Source organism: Coenobita brevimanus, chromosome 39 (genome assembly GCF_032717465.1).
Source record: "Coenobita brevimanus isolate Jiangsu-jjx chromosome 39, ASM3271746v2, whole genome shotgun sequence".
Taxonomy (NCBI): domain Eukaryota; kingdom Metazoa; phylum Arthropoda; class Malacostraca; order Decapoda; family Coenobitidae; genus Coenobita; species Coenobita brevimanus.
The window spans coordinates 16,183,483-16,204,381 of record NC_136992.1 but is presented as its reverse complement, the minus strand read 5'-3'; the positions used below and the strand labels follow the sequence as shown (position 1 = coordinate 16,204,381).

General features: G+C 40.2%; 1 pseudogene; it reads left to right on the top strand.

Moving 5' to 3' along the window:
• The first annotated feature begins 2,198 nt into the window (after positions 1 to 2,198).
• On the top strand, positions 2,199 to 2,317 carry LOC145396920 (5S ribosomal RNA; annotated as a pseudogene).
• Positions 2,318 to 20,899: the final 18,582 nt, after the last annotated feature.

Genomic DNA, 20,899 nt, shown 5'->3' with positions numbered 1-20,899 from the left:
GGGTCAGCAACCTGCAACTCAACCAACTCTTGACGAGACAAATTATCAACACTACGGGGTACTGCCTCATCTGGTGAGTGGTCCAAATTTGCAAGAAAAGTGTCAGCTAGGATAACATCATCATCATCATTATCCTCTAAGTCACCAGTAACTTTAGACTTAGCCCTAGTGACAGCACATGCAGGGAACACATCAGGGACATCAGAATCCTGGGCCACAGCCACTGGCTCACTAGACATCTGAGGATTTGGACACACTTGACTTCCACCAATATCATTTCCAAGTAAGAAAGTTACACCTGACATTGGGAGTGTCTCAACCAACCCAACCATAACGGAACCATTAACAAAACCAGACTCTAAATTCACTCTGCACAGAGGAACAGAGAAGTAATTATTCCCTACACCTTGTAAGATTACAGTTTCATCAGAGGAATTAACATTAGAGCCTAGAACACTGGTCAGCATAAGGGATTGGCAAGCACCTGTATCACGATGTATTTTAACTGATTTCCTGTCATTACGGTCCAGAGGACTGACAAAACCATCAGACAGGAAATTAGCACATGAACTCTTGAGAGTGTCACCAACGTTACTGCTCAAAAGAGGAGCTCCATCATGAGAATTTAAGTTACCCCTCAAAGCAGGTTCAGTTAACTCAGTTAAAGAATTCTGGGAACTCTCAAGAGTGGACACTAGACCAATTGACTGAATATTTAAAGACTCCTTTTTGTTCACATTACGCTGTCTCCTGAAACATTTCTCCGTAGTATGACCAAGCTTACTATAATAAGTACATTTACTTTTCTGAAATCTAGAGGTGAAGCTGGTGTTTACTTCCTGAGAAACATCATCTTTATTCTATTTCCTGTTACCTGTACTCTGAGTAGAGGCAACGTACTTACTCTCAGCTTTCCCTTTTCCTCTAGAATATCTCTTGTGAGTGAGAACATATTCATCAGCTAAAACTGCAGCATCAGACAAATTATCTATTCTTCTCTCATCAAGATATAGGCTTACATCTTTACTAATACACCTTTTGAAGTCCTCCAGCAAAATCATCTGCTTAAATTTACCAAAATCAGAATCCACATTCTTAGAATTTAACCACTGCTCTAACAGATCTTCTTTGATTTTTGCATACTCAACATGGGATTGCTTATCTTGCTTGTAAGTTGTCCTAAATTTTACTCTATAGGCTTCAGGAACAAGCTCATAGGCCTTAAGAATCAAGCTCTTAACTACATCATAATTATCAGATTGATCCTGAGGCAAAGATGCATAAGTTACTTGAGCTTTACCGGTGAGAACAGTTTGAAGGTGTACTGGCCAATACTTTTTAGGCCAATTAAAACCTGTAGCTACCCTCTCAAACAACTGAAAATACTTTGTTAAATCAGATTCATTAAAAGGAGGGACAAGTTTAACATTTTTAGCCACATCAAAATCATCAGAGCTAGATGATCCAGTTCCACCTTGTTTCATGCGACACTCATGGTCTGCCTGAATCCTGGCAAGTTCAATTTGTGCCTGTATCTGTGCCTCCTGAATACGAGCCTGAGACTCCGCCTCCTTAGCCTGAGACTCAGCCTCCTTAGCACGTGCTTGAAATTCAGCCTCCTTAACACGAGCCTCCTGCAGGGCTAGCTGTAACTTAGCTAATTCAATCTGCGTTTGCTCATTTGGAGGAGTTACATTAAATAAGCTTTTATTAATCATGCCAACAATTTGATCTTTAGAATGATGAGAGTGAACTGCAATTCCCAATTGTTGAGCAACAAGCTTAAGTTCATTCTTTTTTCTGTTTTCTACATCACACATTTGCACATTTGACAAAAAATCTTTGGCTTCATCAAGCGTAGTAATAGTAGACATCATAAATAAATCACAGTCACAAAATATCAAGCAATATCCTTATGATAATATCCTGAATATCCTGATAAGAGGTCGCCAAATTTATGTAACGGAACAGAGAAAGATAATGTACACTTTAAGTGAGAACACTAATAATCACTACTGTCCCGTAAAGGTCCAGGTTCAAAATAAAAGAGTTAGGTAAAATTACAAGTTAAAGTTTAATGCTCAAACTAACAACAAAACATTCAGGACTCATAAGGATAATGTAATGGCAAAAAACAGGTTAAATATATGGTTAACTGCAATAGCCTCTATTAACTCGAAATTAGCATGAGTAAATTTATCTACGGCCATGCCACGTTGAGTACACCGCTTCCCGTCCGATCAGCGAAGTTAAGCAACGTTGGGTCTGGTTATTACTTGGATGGGTGACCGCCTGGGAACACCAGATGCTGATGGCATCCCTACGAGTCAAGTGGGGTTGGTGGAGGATTAGTGCCCCTCCCTGTAAAAACAATTAACTCTAAGCCTTTGGCCACCCCATTTGGGATACATGGCGTCTGGCAATGAATGAAATTTATCTAAGTCAGCCCTGATAAAATGAGAATGCCAGATAATACTCAGTGAATGCAAGATATATTATTACAGATACAAAATATTATTAATAATGACTGACATCCAAACTTTACATTAATCACAAAAACCTCACTAGGCCTACAAATTAACACCTTATGCTATACAGTACAAGAACAAATGCAATAACAGTTATACTCAAATTACACAGCAGTTAGATGGTTGGAGACTTCCTGAGCACTCACAATAATAACAACTGTACAGGGGAGGACAGAGATGTGAGCAAAATGAGGAGTAGATCTAAGTGGCAATAATGCAGTGACTGAGTTCATTATATAGGGGCCGGCAGAGCTTGATACAACTTGTAAGAAGGACACGCAAATGAAGCCATGGGGACAAAGAGTTGACAATCCTGCTCTGAACAACAGAAAGAACGACTTACTCTACTATAAGGGAGGAGGGGGGGAGTGAGGTAGAACACGCTCGTGATCAAACATGCAGCATACTGTACGTTAGAATTACACAAAGGATGATGAAATCATAGGCTATGTAACAATATATATATATATATATATATATATATATATATACCTTAATGAGCAGGGGCTTCGGCCCCAATGGTCCACTGGCAAAAAAAAAATATATAAATAAATAAAATAAGCAAGACGTTAAGGTGAAGCTTCCTTGTTGCGGGTGTATGACAAAATTATTTAACTAACCATATCACTATTTTTCTTTGCACTTTTTCTGTTCAGTCGTGATGAAATTAGACATGATAGTAACTTACGGTAACCCAAGTCCATGTGCCATGTATGAATGACATGAACGATTTTTGAAGGTCATATGCTCACTTTTATTTTAAGAACTGCATATATGAAATTAAAATATCTCGGAAATTAATTGAGATGCAGCTATTTGGTTGATAATCCCATGATAAAAGTGTTTGTTGAATAATTTTGGCTTAATATTTTGCCATTTAGCCCACGGCAAAGTACCGAATTCAAATCTGCTCAGTTTTTTCTTTGCAGCATGTTTTAGAGGAAACCACAAAAGCTTTAAAGCTGTAACTTTCCCGAAATATAGTTGTCGCCCTACTTATGATCTGAAATGTATATGGTTATAGCTAGGCAGTTATGAAGACCAACGTATTATTTACACATCTCTTCTTTGACACCTTTGTATTCAGATATTGTTGATGTTATACAAGAAGTTTCCTCAGGCTCTTTAGATCTTGTTTGTATTACTTATACTTCATATACCATAAACAGTTATGGTGAAGCTTCCTTATTGTTGCTACACGATAAGAATTGGTAACTAGTTATTGCCCGCATTTACCAAGGCGGAGCGATAATGTTTTTGCCCATGTCTCTGAGTCAGTGTGTGTGTTCCCATTATATCTCATGAACGGCTTGAGCTATCAACATGAAACCTTCAGGGTATCAAGATACGGCCAAAATCTTGAGCGAGTTCGAAAATGGGCAGTCTGGGTCAAGGTCACCAAAATTACTGCCAAAGGACAACTAGTTTTTATCGCCCGCCTTTATCACCACTATATTTCATGAACAGCTTGAGCTATCAACATGAAACCTTCAGGGTATCAAGATATGGCCAAAATCTTGGATGAGTTAGAAAATTGGCAGTCGGGGTCAAGGTCAAGGTCACCAAAACGGCTGCCAAAGGCCAACTAGTTTTTACCATTCACCTTTGGCACCAATATATCTCATGAACGGCTTGAACCATCAACATGAAACCTTCAGGGTATCAAAATATGGCCAAAATCTTGGACAAGTTAAAAAATGGGCAGTTGGGGTCAAGGTCAAGGTCGCCAAAATGGCTGCCAAAGGTCAAGTAATTTTTATCACTCATCTTTAGCACCGTTATATCTCATGAATGACTTGAGTTATCAACATGAAACCCTCAGGGTATCAAGATATGGTCAAAACCTTCTGCCCCCAACCCCCTTGAGGGAATGCCACCCCCCTGCCCCCCAGGGGGGCCACACTTGTAACTTGGCCAACAGCGTATTCTGGCAGACGATTAGCATTTTTCTCCCGAATGCTTTTCTTTCATTATCATTATTTTCTTTGCCTTTTTTTTTTCTTTGATCTTGATATTATACAAAAAGATACCCTAGGGTAACCTAAGTTGTTGTGCTAAATATAAATTGCCTTGACTCATTTAAGGTCATAGACTCATTTTTATTGTATAAATCGCATATTTGAAATTGAAATATAAACATATTAAGATACAACTATTTCGTTGAAAATCCTTTGAAAAGATTTTTGGTGAATAATATTGGATTTATATTTTGTCATTTAGTCTAGTGAGAAATACCGAATTCAAAACTTCTCGGTTTTTCCTTCCAACTCAGTTTAGAGAAAACCACAAAAGCTTTAACCCGCGGCGTCCCGTCGACGTTCTTTTACGTCCACACGTTTTGTCACTGCCAATCCCATCGACGTACATAAACGCGAAAAAAATGCAAGGTCCCTAATTTGCACAATTTTCAATTTTCGCGAGTCATTTTTGGTACGTATACACGTGACACCTTCCTCAACAAGATGCCAGGCAGAGACAATGCCTTACCCAGCATGACCTCCTCCCCCCCCCCTGCATGCCATTGTCTCAGCAACTCACCTGTTATCAGTGACCTGGCCAGTATAGCCATGTCATGCCACGGTACGAAATTCAGGGCCAGAGTGATTCCCCAATCAATGACAATGTGGAGGACAAACTTTACATAGCATTAGAGGAAGAAACAGTTAGAAATGATCATCAGGTAATGTGGCAAAAAAAGGTCAGGTATTAGTGAGTGAAACAATGCTTATAATGCCTATATTACTGCTTGAAAACCAATATACTCTTGTACTACATATAAATTCGTAACAGTAAATAAATAAATACCGTTTATGAGTGGTGTGAAATAGTTATCCTCTCACAGAACTCGTTTTCTTTGGTGCCAGCCTGATAGAAAACCCGTAAGGTAAGGAGGCTCTCCTACCTGTAATGAGTATTTTAAACCTCAGGTGAGCGATTTCTCTATGAATTTTCGATGATTCTCACCAAAAGCGAAGGTTTGAGCCAAAAAAAAAATTTTCCTAAAATGGTCGGGATTGGGGGGAGTCAGTGGTGGAAAAGTGGTCGGGATGGGGCGGGTTAAAGCTGTAACTTTCCAGACCTATAGATGTGGTCCACCTTATGATCTGAAAGGAATATGGTTACAGTTATCTATACAGTTAGCCAGCTATTGAGACAAACGTAATATTTACTCATGCGTTCTTTGACGCCTTTGTCTTCAGGGAGTGTTGGTGTTACACAAGAAATTGCCTAAGGAATCTCCAGATCTTGTTTATATTACACATATCTTACAAACTATTATTAGTTGTGTTGAAGCTTCTTAATATGGTTACACAGTAAGAATTGGTAACTAGTTACTAATTTTCTTTGCACTTTTTTTTTTTTTCTTAGAACGTGATATTAGACAGGGAAGTATCCTTGGGTAACCCAAGTACTTGTGCCAAGTATAAATGACCCTAACCTATTTTTGAAAGTCAAATACTCATTTTTGTGTAGAAATTGCATATTTAAAACTGAAATCTCATAGAAACTAATTGAAATACGTCATTTTGGTTGAAAATCCTATGACAAAAAGTTTGCTGAAAGTTTTGACTAAATATTTTGCCATTTAGCTTAGTGGAAAGTACCGAATTCAAATCTGCTTTTTTTTTTCTTTTTTTTTCTTTGCAACACGTTTTAGTGAAAACCACACAAGTTTTAAAGCTGTAACTTTCCAGACATGTAGCTGTGGTCCTCTTGTGATCTGAGAGGAATATGGTTACAGTTAAGCATCCAGTTATCCAGTTATGGAGACACGTAAAATTTGCACATGCTTTCTTCAACACCTTGTTTTCAAATCTTACTGACATTATACGTTATACAAGTTACCTTAGAGTTTTTAGATCTTGTTTATAATATTCATACCTTATATACCATGAAGCCAGCAGCTCTTCTTGAGCCCCATTAATTTTTCAGATTTACTCTGGCAGGCCCTTATTTGGCCCGGTCCTCCCAAGGGAGGTAAATCTAAACAACAACAACAACATACCATACATAGGAAAAGAAGAGGGGAGTTCAAGCTCAGCAGTCCTGGAGTTCACACTTTTCCTAGCATTCTTCTGCTCTTGTGAATGACCCATTGAGGGGGGCATTACACCAATCGAGCATGCCTTGGTCGTCGATCGAGGGGATCGTGATTTGGTTCAACTGTAGGGCGGGATGTATTCATGAACCGCCAGGCTATAGTTCCACGAAATCCAGGGCACCTCCTATGATCTCTTAGGGATGGTGAGGTGGTGTTTTCTATCTCTGGGACTAGTAAGGGTCTTGAGGCCAGGGTTGTTGCCAGGCCAAGGGGTGCAGCCATGCAGGGTTCCACTCATGCATGACGGTGCCATTCAGCCCAGGAACGCCAGACCTGGATCCCTGCGAGTCCTGGATGGGTTAGCACCATTGCTGAGATGTGCATTGCAATGGTGAAGGATTTCTGTGGTGGTGACAAGGAGACGTTGCACTTTCTTCTCCCCATGATCTTTGAGGAGAATGGGCTGCCTCGCCTTGTCATTCCCCAGTGCTTCACCTGTGATGTAGGTCCTGCCTCTCCTCCTCGTCAGGAGCATAAGCCCAAACCACTGCAGCCTGTTACCCCCTGCCAGGCACCACGGAAGTGGCTGCAGCTTGAAACACTGCTGAATCGGCGCAAATGCCACCAGATCGCTGGCCCAGCTCTGGGTCAGACAACGGCTCAGACCATCAATCCTGACGATCAACACCAGTCCCCAACACATGGGGAGGAGCAGGACTCTTCTTCAGACTCCGCTTCTATGGCCGAGAATATATCGACTGACTCCTCGGCTGAGGTCGATGTTGCGGAGTCCTTCCCTCCTCCAGCTGCGGAGGACAGCCCGTCATAACATACACTCAAGGTTAGTGACCGTAAGATCACGGTGTCTGTCTATCAACACTTTCCAACTCCTGTTGCCCACACCTGGTCATACCAGTTCGGGGGGGTCACCCCATAAGACCCTATACATTTCCACCCTGACTGACTCCTCAGCCAAGGTGGATGTTGCAGAGTCCTTTCCTCCTCCAGCTGTGGAGGACAGCCCGTTATAACCTACACTCAAGCCCAGTGACTGTAAGATCACGGTGTCTAAAAACACCTTCCGACTCTTGTCGCCCACACCTGGTCGTACCAGTTCAGCGGGTCGTCATATAAGACCCTATACAATCTTCTCCACCCTGACTGACTCCTCAGCTGAGCTGGATGTTTCGGAGTCCATCCCTCCTCCAGCTGTGGAGGACACCCCATCATAACCTACACTCAAAGCCAGTGACAAATAGATCATGGTGTCTGCCTATCAACACCTTCCAGCTCTTGTCGCCCACACCTGGTCGTACCACTTCGGGTTGTTGTTCTATAAGACCCTGTATGATCTTTTCCAGGCAGATGACCTGGGTGTGGGCATTCCATCTAACCTGGTAGTCAAGGGTGAGTCGATCGACCTTGTTGATCTTCAAGCATTTTATTTTATTCCCCCGGCTTGTTTGGCTCCACAGACCAGCTGTCTTTCTTCTTGCACTGTTTTTTTTTATAGTATCTTTGTTAAGTGTTTTGTTTTGCCTAATGCCCCTTTTAGTGGGTGATGGCCATTAAGCTCCACCAAACTACAACAACAACCATAAATAGTTATGGCAAAGCTTCCACATTGTGGCTACACAATAAGAATAGGTAACTGTTATTTTATTTCTTGGCATTTTTTTCTTCAATATGCATGATATTATACAAGAAGGTACCCTAGGGTAACCCAAGTCCTTGTGCCAATATATAAATTACCATGACCCATTTCTAAAGGTCATATACGCATTTTATTATAAAAATTGCACATTTGAAACTGAAATATCTCAGAAACCTATCGAGAGAGAACTATTTGGTTAAAAAGCATGTGATAAAAATGCTGAATAATTTTGGCTTAATATTTTATCATTCAGTCTAGTGAAAAATGCCAAACTCAAATCTACTCAGTCTTTTCATTCCAACATGTTATAGAAACACACACACACACACACACACACACACACACACACACACACACACACACACACACACACAAAAGATTTAAAGCTGTAACTTTCCAGATACATAGTCGTGGTTCCTCTTGTGATCTGAAAGGAATATGGTTACAGTTAAGCATACAGTTACCGAGTTGTTGAGACAAACGTAAAATTTACATGATTCTTCAGCACTATAGTCTGTAGATCTTGTTGATGATACACAAGAGGTTGCCTTAGGGTCTTCAGATTTTGTTTATGTTACACATTCCTTTTATACCATAAGCAGTTAGGGTCGAGCTTCCTTATTGTAGCTACAACATAACAATAGGTAAACAGGTACTAAGCTTCACCATATAAATGTCGAAGCTTCTTGTTTTTGTCAGTATCATTATTATTGATAGTTTTTCTTGCAATTTTTTCTTTGATCTTGATGATAGTATGCATGAAAGTACTCTAGTATAACCCAAGTCCTTGTGCAAAAGATAAATGGCCTTGACTAGAAAGAGGTCAAGAGAGTTAGACATGATGTCAAAGAAGTTTGTCGGGGAGTGAAAGATAAAAATGGTAGATTACTGGTGGAGAAAGGAGAAAAAGTAAGCAGATGGAGAGAACACTTCAAGGAATTGTTGGATACAGAGAATGAAAGTAATGCGAGTAGAAGTGGCTGGGGAATGGCTGGGAGATGGAGGGATGTGAGAAGAGAGGAAGAAATCAGTAGGGTGGAAGTTGTGAAAGCAATGAAGAATGTTAAAACGGGGAAAGTCGCAGGAATTGATGGAGTGTGTGGTGAAATGTTAAAGCATGGAGGAGATAGTAGTAGAACGTGGAAGATGTGCGGATTGGCCTGGGAGGAAGGTAGAGTCCTGGAGGATTGGAAGTTAAGTATAATTATACCCCTGAAAAGAAGTGTGTGGCAATCATAGGGGCATTTGTCTTCTTAATGTAACAGGAATAGTATATAGCAGGATACTTATTGGCAGAGTTTGGGAAATAACAGAGGAATTAGTTGGATAAGAACAGGGATGTTTTAGGAAGGGAAGAGGTTGTGTAGATCAGATATTCATTCTTAGGTCTTTAGGGGAACAGGTTCTAGAGAAGGGAAAGAAGTTGCATGTGGCCTTCACGGATTTGGAGAAAGCATATGACGGTGGATAAACAAGGATTGTGGAAAGTATTAATATATGTCATAAAAGGGATTGTGCAAAGCACTAGTATATGGCGTAAAAGGGATTGTGCAAAGTATTAATATATGGCATAAATGGGAATACCATGAAGGGTATGCATAGTCAGGGAAAGTTCTGCATTACTCACTTCCCGAAGCACTGGTGTGAGATGGGTGAATGTGAAGCAGCAGCCAGACCTCAGATGTCTGGTAACTATGAGAGTGAAGTAGGGGAGGCGGGGAATGGGAACAAAGGAGGGTTGGTGATAGGCTGGGAGTCAAGTGTAAGTGCAAAAAATTGCTTGGACGATGTGTTTGAATTCACTTGGTATTGATAAACGATCATGACAATAGAATGCTAGCATTATATGAAGAAAAATTACGTAGATGTCTGTAGAGTTAGTGTTATCAGGAAAGTCATGGAAGTTTGCTGGGTTCAGACAGAGGTTTGAATGCTTTCATTTCCTCTCGACTTTAACATAACACTTTTCCCCAGAGATATGCATAACGATATACCAAATATTTATATTCTGTGTTGAAAACAAAGCCACTATATATATATATATATATATATATATATATATATATATATATAGAGAGAGAGAGAGAGAGAGAGAGAGAGAGAGAGAGAGATGATTTCTCATTGATGTCACATAGCTATTATTCATCAACACACACCCATCGAGGAGGTTACGAGTCTCGGCCCACCTCCTGGTCCAAGTCCTCACTTTGGGGATCGAAACCTCTACCTCGCAGGGAATTGCTTGTATGGAGTGCCGAGCTTGTTGTAGCCAGATTATTCGTCCCCTCAGAGCTACTTGCCGTTGGTGACGATCCATTCTCGGGTCATCTGCATCACTTTTGCACTTTGAGAATACGTAGGACACATTATCATTGGCTATTGATACTGTGATGTTAGCAACTCTCCAAACCCTTCCACCACCGGCCACCCTCCCTCACACTCACAATTACCAGATACGTGGGGTGTGACTGCTGTATCATGACTATTCGTCGACCACCAGTGCCCCAAACAGTGGGTAATGCGGAACTTTCCCTGACTGCACAAAGGAGTACAAAGGGGCAAACAGCAACAGACCTTATGGTCCTTTCAAAGCTGTTTGTTACAGAGTAGATTATGACTGCGAGATCTAACTCTACATGCTGAAGGATAAGAACTGTAAAGCAAGAAGGCTTCTCCTGCCTCCAAACCCTCCGGTTAAAACTGGCAAGTATAAGTGAGAAAACCACCATGCAGCATGGAAAAACTGACATGGAAATTTCATAGGAAAGACTGAAAAGGAAAAGGTACATTCTATAATACTTTATCTATAAGCTACCAGTATGAATAACCTGAAAGAGAAATTAGTAAAGTGAAACGATTACTCGAATAAATAAATACCTATGCATGACAGTATGCACGGGTACGTTGAGTTAATGGGGTGTCTGCGGACACGGCATGGAAATTGCACAGTGCACGGTGTGGATGTTCATGGGTGGTGTGGCAGCCTTGCCTGTTGCTATTAAGGTAGGCAGCAGTCAATCAGGCCCCAGCTCCATTCATTCCACTGAGACTAGGAAGTTTCCCATGTGGGACAAGCACACAAGTCACCTCCTGAAGCAGTGACCCCTGGTACATTAAAAAAATCCCAGTGGTGGTCACTTAACAGGGATGCTTAGTGATCCACAACCCATCACAGGTCGAAAGTATGAGTTGTGACCGTTAACTCAGGGCCATATGTGCATATCCTAGTCTGTGCATATACTATATTTGCATTTAATAAATTGATCCATGCTCTAAAGAAATAAAAAAATAAATAAATAAAAAATTATTCATATGCTAGTGTTTTATTTAGGAGTAAACATATTAAGCTGGGGGTTAGGTGACAAATACTTATCCAGGCAACTTTTAAAGGTCAGTACTGTATTACAATTTAATACATTAGAGGGCAATTTATTCCATATATTTACAACTCTATTAAAGAAGAAATGCTTAGCTTCATGCAGCTGGATCATTTGCCAATTATTTTATGCCCATTGCCTCTAGTATAATTCGAGTGATCAACTGTGAAGTATTTATCGACAGCCATGTTATCATGTCCTTTGAATATTCTGAATACTTGAATTAAATCTCCTCGCAACCTCCGTTTAGTTAGGGTAAAGAGATTCAGGACATCTAAACGTTCCTCGTACGGTCTATTTCTCATCTGGGTATCATCTTTGTCATCCTTCACTGTACTTTTTCAAGCTTTTCCGTAGTACTTTTTCAAGCTTTTCCGTATCCTTTTTATAATACGGTGACTAAAACTGAATACAATGCTCCAAGTGCGGGCGTACTAAGGAAATATACAATGTTAGGACGATATTATCTGATTTATATTCAAATGCTGTACCTATGAATCGAATCAATTTATTGGCTTTTTTCACAGCTTCTATGCATTGCTTGGTTTCAAATCGTTTATTATTATAACTCTTAAGTCTTTTTCATGGTTTACCCTATCAAGTCGGACATTATTTAATGCTATAACTAACTCTTATACTTTTACTGCCAATGGTTAGCACTTTGCATTTATTAATATTGAAATCCATTTGCCAAGCTTGGGCCCAGTTAAACAGTTGATCAAGATCTCTCTGAATTGCATGCCTTCGCAGTGCTGTATCTGCTCTGTTATCTATTTTATTATCAGCAGCAAATTATGAAATCTTACAACACAATCCTTCGTGAACATCATTTACATTTATTTTAAAAAATATAAAAAATAGGACCTAACACTGAACCCTGCGGCACTTCACTTGTAATGTTAATCCAATCTGAGTCATTTCTGTTTATTACAACTCTTTGCATCTTAAATGCCAGGACCAAACTGCCTAGCCCTGGGCTCCTACGCTCCTCATGGGGCAACGTAGGATTATATGATGGATGGATGGATGGACAACTCTTTGCTTTCGTCTGGTGAGCCGATCTCCTACCTGCCCGAGAACACTGCTGCTGAAACCATATGGCTTTAGTTTCTGATGGAGTCTTTTGAGTGGAACTTTGTCAAAAGCCTTTTGAAAATCGAGGCAGACCACATCAACAGATTTAGTCTCGTCTTACATGTTCAATATATCACTGAAAAAATCCAGCAGTTGATGAGATTGTTTGTTTCTATGTTTCCCAAACTTGTCTCTGATAATAATTTCAAGCAGTCTGCAAATCACCAATTTTAAACTAATTGGGTGGTAGTTTTCTGGCTGGGCTCTCTTGCCCATTTTGAATATTGGGGTTACATTAGCAAGCTTCCATTCATGTGGCACCTTACTGCTGTTAAGTGATAAGTTAAAAAGTTCAGATAAAGGCTTTGATACTTCGTTCTGTAGTTCCTTCAATACTCGTGGAGATATTTTGTCCAGTCCCAATGTTTTATTATCTTTTAATTTGCTAATTGGAAGACGTACACCACAATCACTAACTGCAATGTCTGTGATCGTGTTGCCCTCTTCTATAGGAATGGGGGAAACAGCAGGAATCATATGTATATTTTCTGTTGTAAATATTGACGTGAAGAAAGTATTAAGAATTTTCGCCATCATAGTTTCATCATCATTGTGCTCTCAGTTATCTGTGATTAAGGGACCAATTGTTGGAGTTATTACATTTTTGCTTCTCATATAACTGAAAAATTCTTAGGGATTTAATATACTGATACTTGCAATATGTGCCTCAAGGTTTTTCTTACTGCATATAATTAATTTTTTGGCTTTCTGGAGAAGGGCATCGTATTTATTTCTATCACTTTGACTCTTTGTGGTATTATAATTTTTATATGCAAGATTTTTTGCTTTCAGACAAATGTTTAATGTCGGAGTTCTGCCATTTGGGTTTAGAATTTTTGGCAAGGATTCTGTTACACATTGGAATACATAACCTCACGGCACTGTTGACAGTTTCTGTAAAAAAAAAATAAAAAAAATCCATGCATCATTGATATCTAAAGTTTCGACAACGGGATGTCAGTCACCTGCACTTAGAATTGCCTTTAATTTCTTTAAATTTGCCCTCTTAAAGTCGGGCACTTTCTTGCAACTGGCCCTGACACTGTCTTCACTGAATTTAATGTTAAATGTAACTATGTGACGATCACTTGTACTAAATTCTTCAATACCGTTACTCACTACATTTTCTGATGTGGCTTAGACAAGATCTAGGATGTTAGCTCCATGTGTCGGATAATTTACAAACTGATATAAAGAACTTTCCTGCAAGTTTGTATATAGGCCTAACTTTGTGTGTGAGGATAGTGCTTCTCTCTATTTCGTAACTGGTAAATTAAAATCACCAAATATTACAGTGCTATGCATACAAGATATTTCAGCAATTTGATTGTAGATTTCATTATCGATGTTGAGTAGCTCATTGGATGGACGATAAATTAACCCAAGAGTGATTTTATGAAGAGATTCATTTCTAAGCTGTAAAATAAATGTCATTGTTTTCAATACATGGCTTGGTAATTTCAAATTAATGAAATCCTGATTTAATATATAACAACACACTGCCCCCTGCTCGATTCTTCCTTTCACTAATGAAAATGTGATAGCCTGGTAAATTAAACTCTGTTAGAAAATCTTTCTGCTCAGTATTTAGCCACGATTCTGTCATACCAATTACATCATAATCTTCGGTAAAGACAAGGGCCCCTAAATCAGAAAATTTATTACACAGACTACTTGCATTTACAAGAATAGCTTTAATGTGTTTTCGTTTCCGATGGGGGGAGCTTCCATTACATAATGATTTATCGGATCTTATGACATCTGTTTGCCTCCCATAATGCTTGTTTTTTCTTCAGAAAAAACTTATGTCACCACTAAGTAAATGACTGAAACAGGCAGAACCAAAGGCATTCAAGTGTAGTTCACCATTCGCAAATAGTGTTTGCTGCTCGTAACACTAGTACCACTTGTTGATGCACCCAACTCCTTCCTGTAAGCAGAGTGACTTGACTCTGTTATTTATACTAAATACTCTGCTGAAGAAGGCATTCCCTGCATTTATCCTTGAGAGTATGCCTGAAATTAAATTATGGTTAGTTTTCTCCTTGCAGCGTCGGATCATCTTTCTGTACTTCTCCATCAGCTCCTCAGATCAGGTTCACATGACATCACTGATACCTGTATGAATGATAACAAGGCTGTCATTTTCCGCATTCTCAAAAACGTCATCCACACCCTTTGTTACGTCATCTACTCCTTCACCTGGAATTCAAAAATGCTTTCATTTAGAGGGTGCCCTGTCGCAAAATTCCCCCAACTGACCATAGATGATGGAGTCCCCCACAACCCGTGCCTCATGGGGCTCTTCCTCTACTTCTGCGAGAATCTGAAATTTATTGTATGTCATTACTGGAATGATGCTCCTTTTTCCCACACACCTGGCACCATTCCACACTGGCTGGAACTCATTCTGTATGGTGGGGGGAGAAGTAACTACAGCGGGAGGAGGATAGTCAACCTGGACAGTGGTTGGTCAAGCAGTGGGGCTATCCTCCACAATGTGTCCAACGTTGCTCGCAATGAACTCCTCCAGCATATCAACTTTATGGGTCAGGCTGTTAATTTTATTTGTAGTCTCGGTCAGTTTGTCTTCCAAGCTCTGACATAGTTTGCACATCCTGCAAACAAAGGAATGGTCCGTATAAAATGATCCAGTGAAACTACCAGAGCAGGTTACGCAAAATAATGTTCCACAACATTCTGAAATTCAAAGTTACTGTGAAGACTTATAAGAGAAACAATCAAATACTACTGGTTAGCACCTGGAAGAAAATTTGGAACAACAATCAGTTACTTTTACAAAATCTGCTAGCAAAATAATTACAGTTTATATAGTTGTTACAGGGGAAGGTCTCGCTGGTGGGGGTCTTGCAGTGTAAAACTGTACAGGAATGACTACCTTACTGGTTAGCAGTGTACCTGCAGAGTATTTATCAGTAATCTACTACAGAGAAAGGAAAGCTAACCGTTACCTGGAATGGAGAAATAAAATTATACTACAAACTGAAATGTAACAATAAAGTCAACACAGTCATACAATACACAAACAAGTTCATTATCTCTTGAAATGTCTCAACATATGAAAATACAGTTATATCTTATTTGTAAAGAAATGGGAGAGATATTTCACTGTAAAAATTAGTGCAACTAGAAAGAAAAAAGGAATTGTTGGGCAATACCAGCAAGACTTGTGTCGAAAATGTAAGCAAACTCTGACGTAATCCCTTGTTTTACTAATTTATCGTTTACAGTGATAAAATAATAGATCACTGGTATAGTAAAGAATCCTATCTTAATCCATTAATACTAAATTAGTTCTGAGACCAAAAAATAAATACACAAAGCGCAAATTCCTACGGTTTTCCGAGGGTAACTCGTCTGGCCCTCTGGCGGGAGATAGCTGAATGAACTGCGTATCAGGGACAAAGAGAGATGGGTGCCAAGGAAAAACAAAACTATTTATCTATATCTATATCTATCTATCTATCTATCCATATATATATATATATATATATATATATATATATATATATATATTAACTTTAGAGCGGTGCAGATCGCCGTCTAAAGCACTCTACACTCAGTCACAGAGATTCGCAGAAATAAACTTGAGTCTCTTATTCAATGCCATCTATCAAACAGAGCTAATCAGACACTCATCCACCAACAACACTCACAGTCATTGAACAAACCGTATTTATACTTCACAAACTACACATAGCGACCAGACAATCAGCCAGATCACTCACCTAAACTCAGGACTATCTATCACACTATTGTAATCGCACACACAAAACACTAAAACAGGGCACTTAGCTGTGGGTATTTACAGAGCGGACCAGGATGTCTGAGGGTGCTAAGGCCGCAGTGCACGTGGATAGTGACCCGAGTGAATTTTTCTTTTTGAAGGTTGGATTGACACAGGGATGTGTAATGTCCCCATGGTCGTTCAATCTGTATATGGATGGGGTTAAAAAAGAGGTACAAGGTAGAGGAGTGGATATTGGAGCGATCCTAATGAGAGAGGTCAGTGTTTACAAACTCCCTGTACTGTTGTTTGCAGATGATATTGTGTTGTTAAGTGAGAACAAAGGGGAGCTGCAAGGCTTAGTGGATAAGTTTGGAAGAGTGTGGAAGAAACGGAATCTAAAGGTGAATGTAGGAAAAAGTAAAGTTATGGTCTTCGAGTGAAATGAAATCAGGGAATGTACAGTGAGGTTAGATGGGGAGGATATGGAAAATGTGAGCGTGTTTAAGTGCTTAAGTAGTGTGATGAGTAAGGATGGAAGTTTAGAGGATGAAATGCTTGTAAAGGTACAACAAGGAAGAAAGGTTGCTCGTACCTTGAAAACAGTGATAAGAAACAGGGAAGTGATCATGAAAGTGAGAAAGTTACTGCATAACAGTATTGTGATACCAACTCTGACGTATGGAAGTGAAACTTGGTCCTTGTTGGAGGGACACAAGTCAAGAATGAGAGCAGTAGAAATGAATTATTTGAGAGGAGCATGTGGAGTCACATGGAGAGACAGACTGACAAATGAGGAAGTGAAAGACCGTTGTGGTGTGGATGTGGATGTGATAGGAATCGTTAGGAGAAACACAATGAGGGGGGTTGGCCATGCGGAGAGGATGGAGAGCAAGAGACTGACGAGTATAGTGTATGTGAATGAGGTGTAGGAGGGATAGGGAGGGGGAGGCCAAGGATGAGATGCAGGGATGAAGTGGAGATGTATATGAGAGAGGGGGTTGTTAGCTTGGAGCAGGACGGTGAAATGGAGGGGGACAGGGTGACATGGAGGTGATTTGTTTCTGGCCAACTCTTATGGTATTAAGGCGCCTGGCAATAGGTTGATAGATGGACCTTGATTTATTTTTGAAGGCCATATACTCACTTTTATTCTAAATACTGCATATTTGAAACTGAATTATCACAGAAACTAACTGAGATACACCTATTTGGTTGAAAAGCCTGTGGTAAAAACATTTACTGAATAATTTTGGCTTAATATTTTCCCATTTAGCATAGTAGAAGTACTGAATTCATATCTGCTTAGGTTTTTCTTTGCAACACGTTTTAGAGAAAACCACAGACGTATTAAAGCTTTAACTATCCAGAAATAGAGATGTGGTCCCTCTTTTGATCTGAAAGGAATATGGTATAGTTAAGCATGTAGTTATCCAGTTACTGAGATGAACATACAATTTACACATGTGTTCATCAACACCCATGTATTCAGGTCATGTTGATGCCACTCAAGAACTTACTGTAGGGTCTTCAGATCTTGTTTATGTTACACATATCTTAATCCTCCCCAGGTAGACCTACAGTTTCGCCTACAACTTAGGTACACCTGGGTCTATCAGACCCAGCTTTTTAAAAATGCTGTAGTGTCCAGTGTTGTTGTCGAGACCAGGCACCATGAGACCAAGACCAAGACCAGACCCTCCGAGACCAAGACCGAGACCAGATCCTCCCAGTCCAAGACCAAGACCAGACCCTCCGAGACCAAGACCAAGGCCAGGAATTTATGTGTCTGCTGAATGAATGAAAAGTAGCTGCAGCCTACAGGTGCTGCACTGCTGGTCAGTTTTCATGGGCGTCTTGGCCTCTCGAGTGAGTGCACTAGTACCCCAATCACCCAGTTGCACAGTATGTATCGATGCAATACTGAACACCTTTTAAACGAATTTAACCCGTGGCATCCCATCAATGTGAATTAACGTCTACACATTTTGTCACTGCCAATCCCAATGACGTACATAAACGCGAATCAATTGCAAGGTCCCTAAGTTACACAATTTTCAATTTTTGCAAGTGATTTCTGGTACATATACATGGGACACCTTCCTGTACAAGATGCCAGGCAGGGACAATGCCTTACCTAGCATGACCTCCACCCCCCTGTATGTCATTGTCCCAGCAATTCACCTGTTACCAGTGACCTGGCCAGTAAAGCCATGTCATGCCACGGTACGAAATTCAGGGCCAGAGTTGTTCCCCAATCGATGACAATGTGGAGGACAAACTTTACATAGCATTAGAGGAAGAAACAGTCAGAAATGATGATCAGGTAATGTCGCCAAAAAAGGTCAGGTATGTTGATGTGTTTCATGAGTGAAACAATGCTCATATTGCCTATATTACTGTGTGAAAACCAATATTCTATCATACTACATGTAAATTCGTACCAAATAAATAAATAAATACCGTTTATGAGTGGTGTGGAATGGTTACACTCTCATAGAACTCGTTTTCTTTGAAGCCAGCCTGATAGAAAACACAGTAAGGTGAGGAGGTACTGCTACCTGTATCGAGTATTTTAAACCTCAGGTGAGCGATTTCTCTATGATTTTTTTGATGTTTCTCACCAAATGCGGAGGTTTAAGCCAAAAAAATTTTTTTTCCAAAAATGGTCGGGATTGAGGGGAGTCAGTGGTGAAAAAGTGGTCGGGATGGGGCAGTTTAAGTTGATTATCGTACTTGAGTTGAATGAGGTCGAGGAGTTTCTGGGAAGACAATTACTAAGAAGAATGAAAGAGAGAAGAGGGCAATGGGGATAATTCCCAGGGCTGAAACTCAAGAGTATGGAGGGACTAGGTCCCACACCAGGACTGTGATAATTTTGCTTCTTTTTCTGGCCCATGTCAAACGTTTTCCAGGCACTCCAAGGCAAGGTCATAGCTCTCTACAGCCCTGCATATTGATGTTTGATGTTACAGCTCTGGAAAGTTTTTTAAGTGTTTAAACTTTTGATAGCACGGTTTTGAAGTTATGATGTATGGTGTTGCATACTTTGTCAGTGCCATCGTACTCATCTATAGCTGTATCTTCCTCACGTGAAAGCTGGTTTTTGGAAGACTAATTTTCACACTTCTCTCTGAGCTTTACCTGTGCCCAAATGTTCCATGCACAACATATTCATCTTTCGTTTCTCGTGAACAGTCGAGGGGGGACTACCAATTATTCAGGATAATTACACAAGAGACCGAATGGGTTTCAGGATATAGAGGTGGGAAGCAAAAAACATTCATAAATATGAAATATATATTTTACGTTCATAAGTGTTCCAAATACTTCTTACGGTTGTACCCACTATTTATTTAAAAGAACAGGTTTCACTAACTTTCCTTCTTGAAAGGGGCCCTCATTCGAGTCTGCTCACTGCCCTTGTTGCTACTACAGATGATTTATCGGCCCCTAGGTGCCCCCCTCCCAACTTAAGTGGGGCTAGAAACGCCACTGGGCCACATGGCCATGGCTCCCTGCTCGTAGGTGGATAAGTTGTATGAAATACGAGGATGGCTGTGAAACACTAAAAAATATTCTGATTTCTTCTAAAGGTCACAGAAGTCACTGCAGGCCTCCGTGATAGCCATTTGGAAGCTCTGAAGGGTTATAACTCGAAAGATTGGAAGCCCCTAATGTCTGACTTGGCCCCCATCGCTCCAAAATCCTGGTTACGCCCCTGTAAGGAAGGAAATATATTTACAGAATTGAATATATGTGAACAACTGACTATCTAGGTAAAATATTTCTGCTTTCATTGCTCCATTGGCCTGAAGAAACAAACATAGGATAATAGAAATGTTTGTGATTACGTTTTCCGAGCGAACTAGCTGAACCTGTGGTGTATGTGTGCGAAAGGTGCGGGGATTTCATACATCATACACATATATGAAGTACACGGAGGTGAATAGAGCTGCAAACATGCGTGCGTGCAAACGGAGATTATCACTGTGAGAATGGCCACGTCATGCATGCTTTCTCGACTCGCGTGCACTCTGTCAGCGCTCGCAGGGCTCAGCTCATGCATCATCACCATAGCGCCAGCCAGGCAATATCTATAGACAGTACAATGCTGTATGGCGCACCGTGAATTGAATCAGCCATGATTTTTCTCAGTGTATGATCATAAATTCTGACCTTCCCCACGCTGCGATGCACTTTGAATGCTGGTCTCGACCTGGTCTCGAGTCAAAACTCCAAGACCAAAAGCTTCAAGACCAAGATCAAGACCAAGACCACATCAAACTGGTCTCGAGACCGGTCTCGAGACCGGTCTTGGTCTCGAGACCTCCAACACTGGTAGTGTCACACATATTTTATATAATGAATTCCTGAATACGCTACAATGTATTAGGTCTTATCAGTTACAAGACT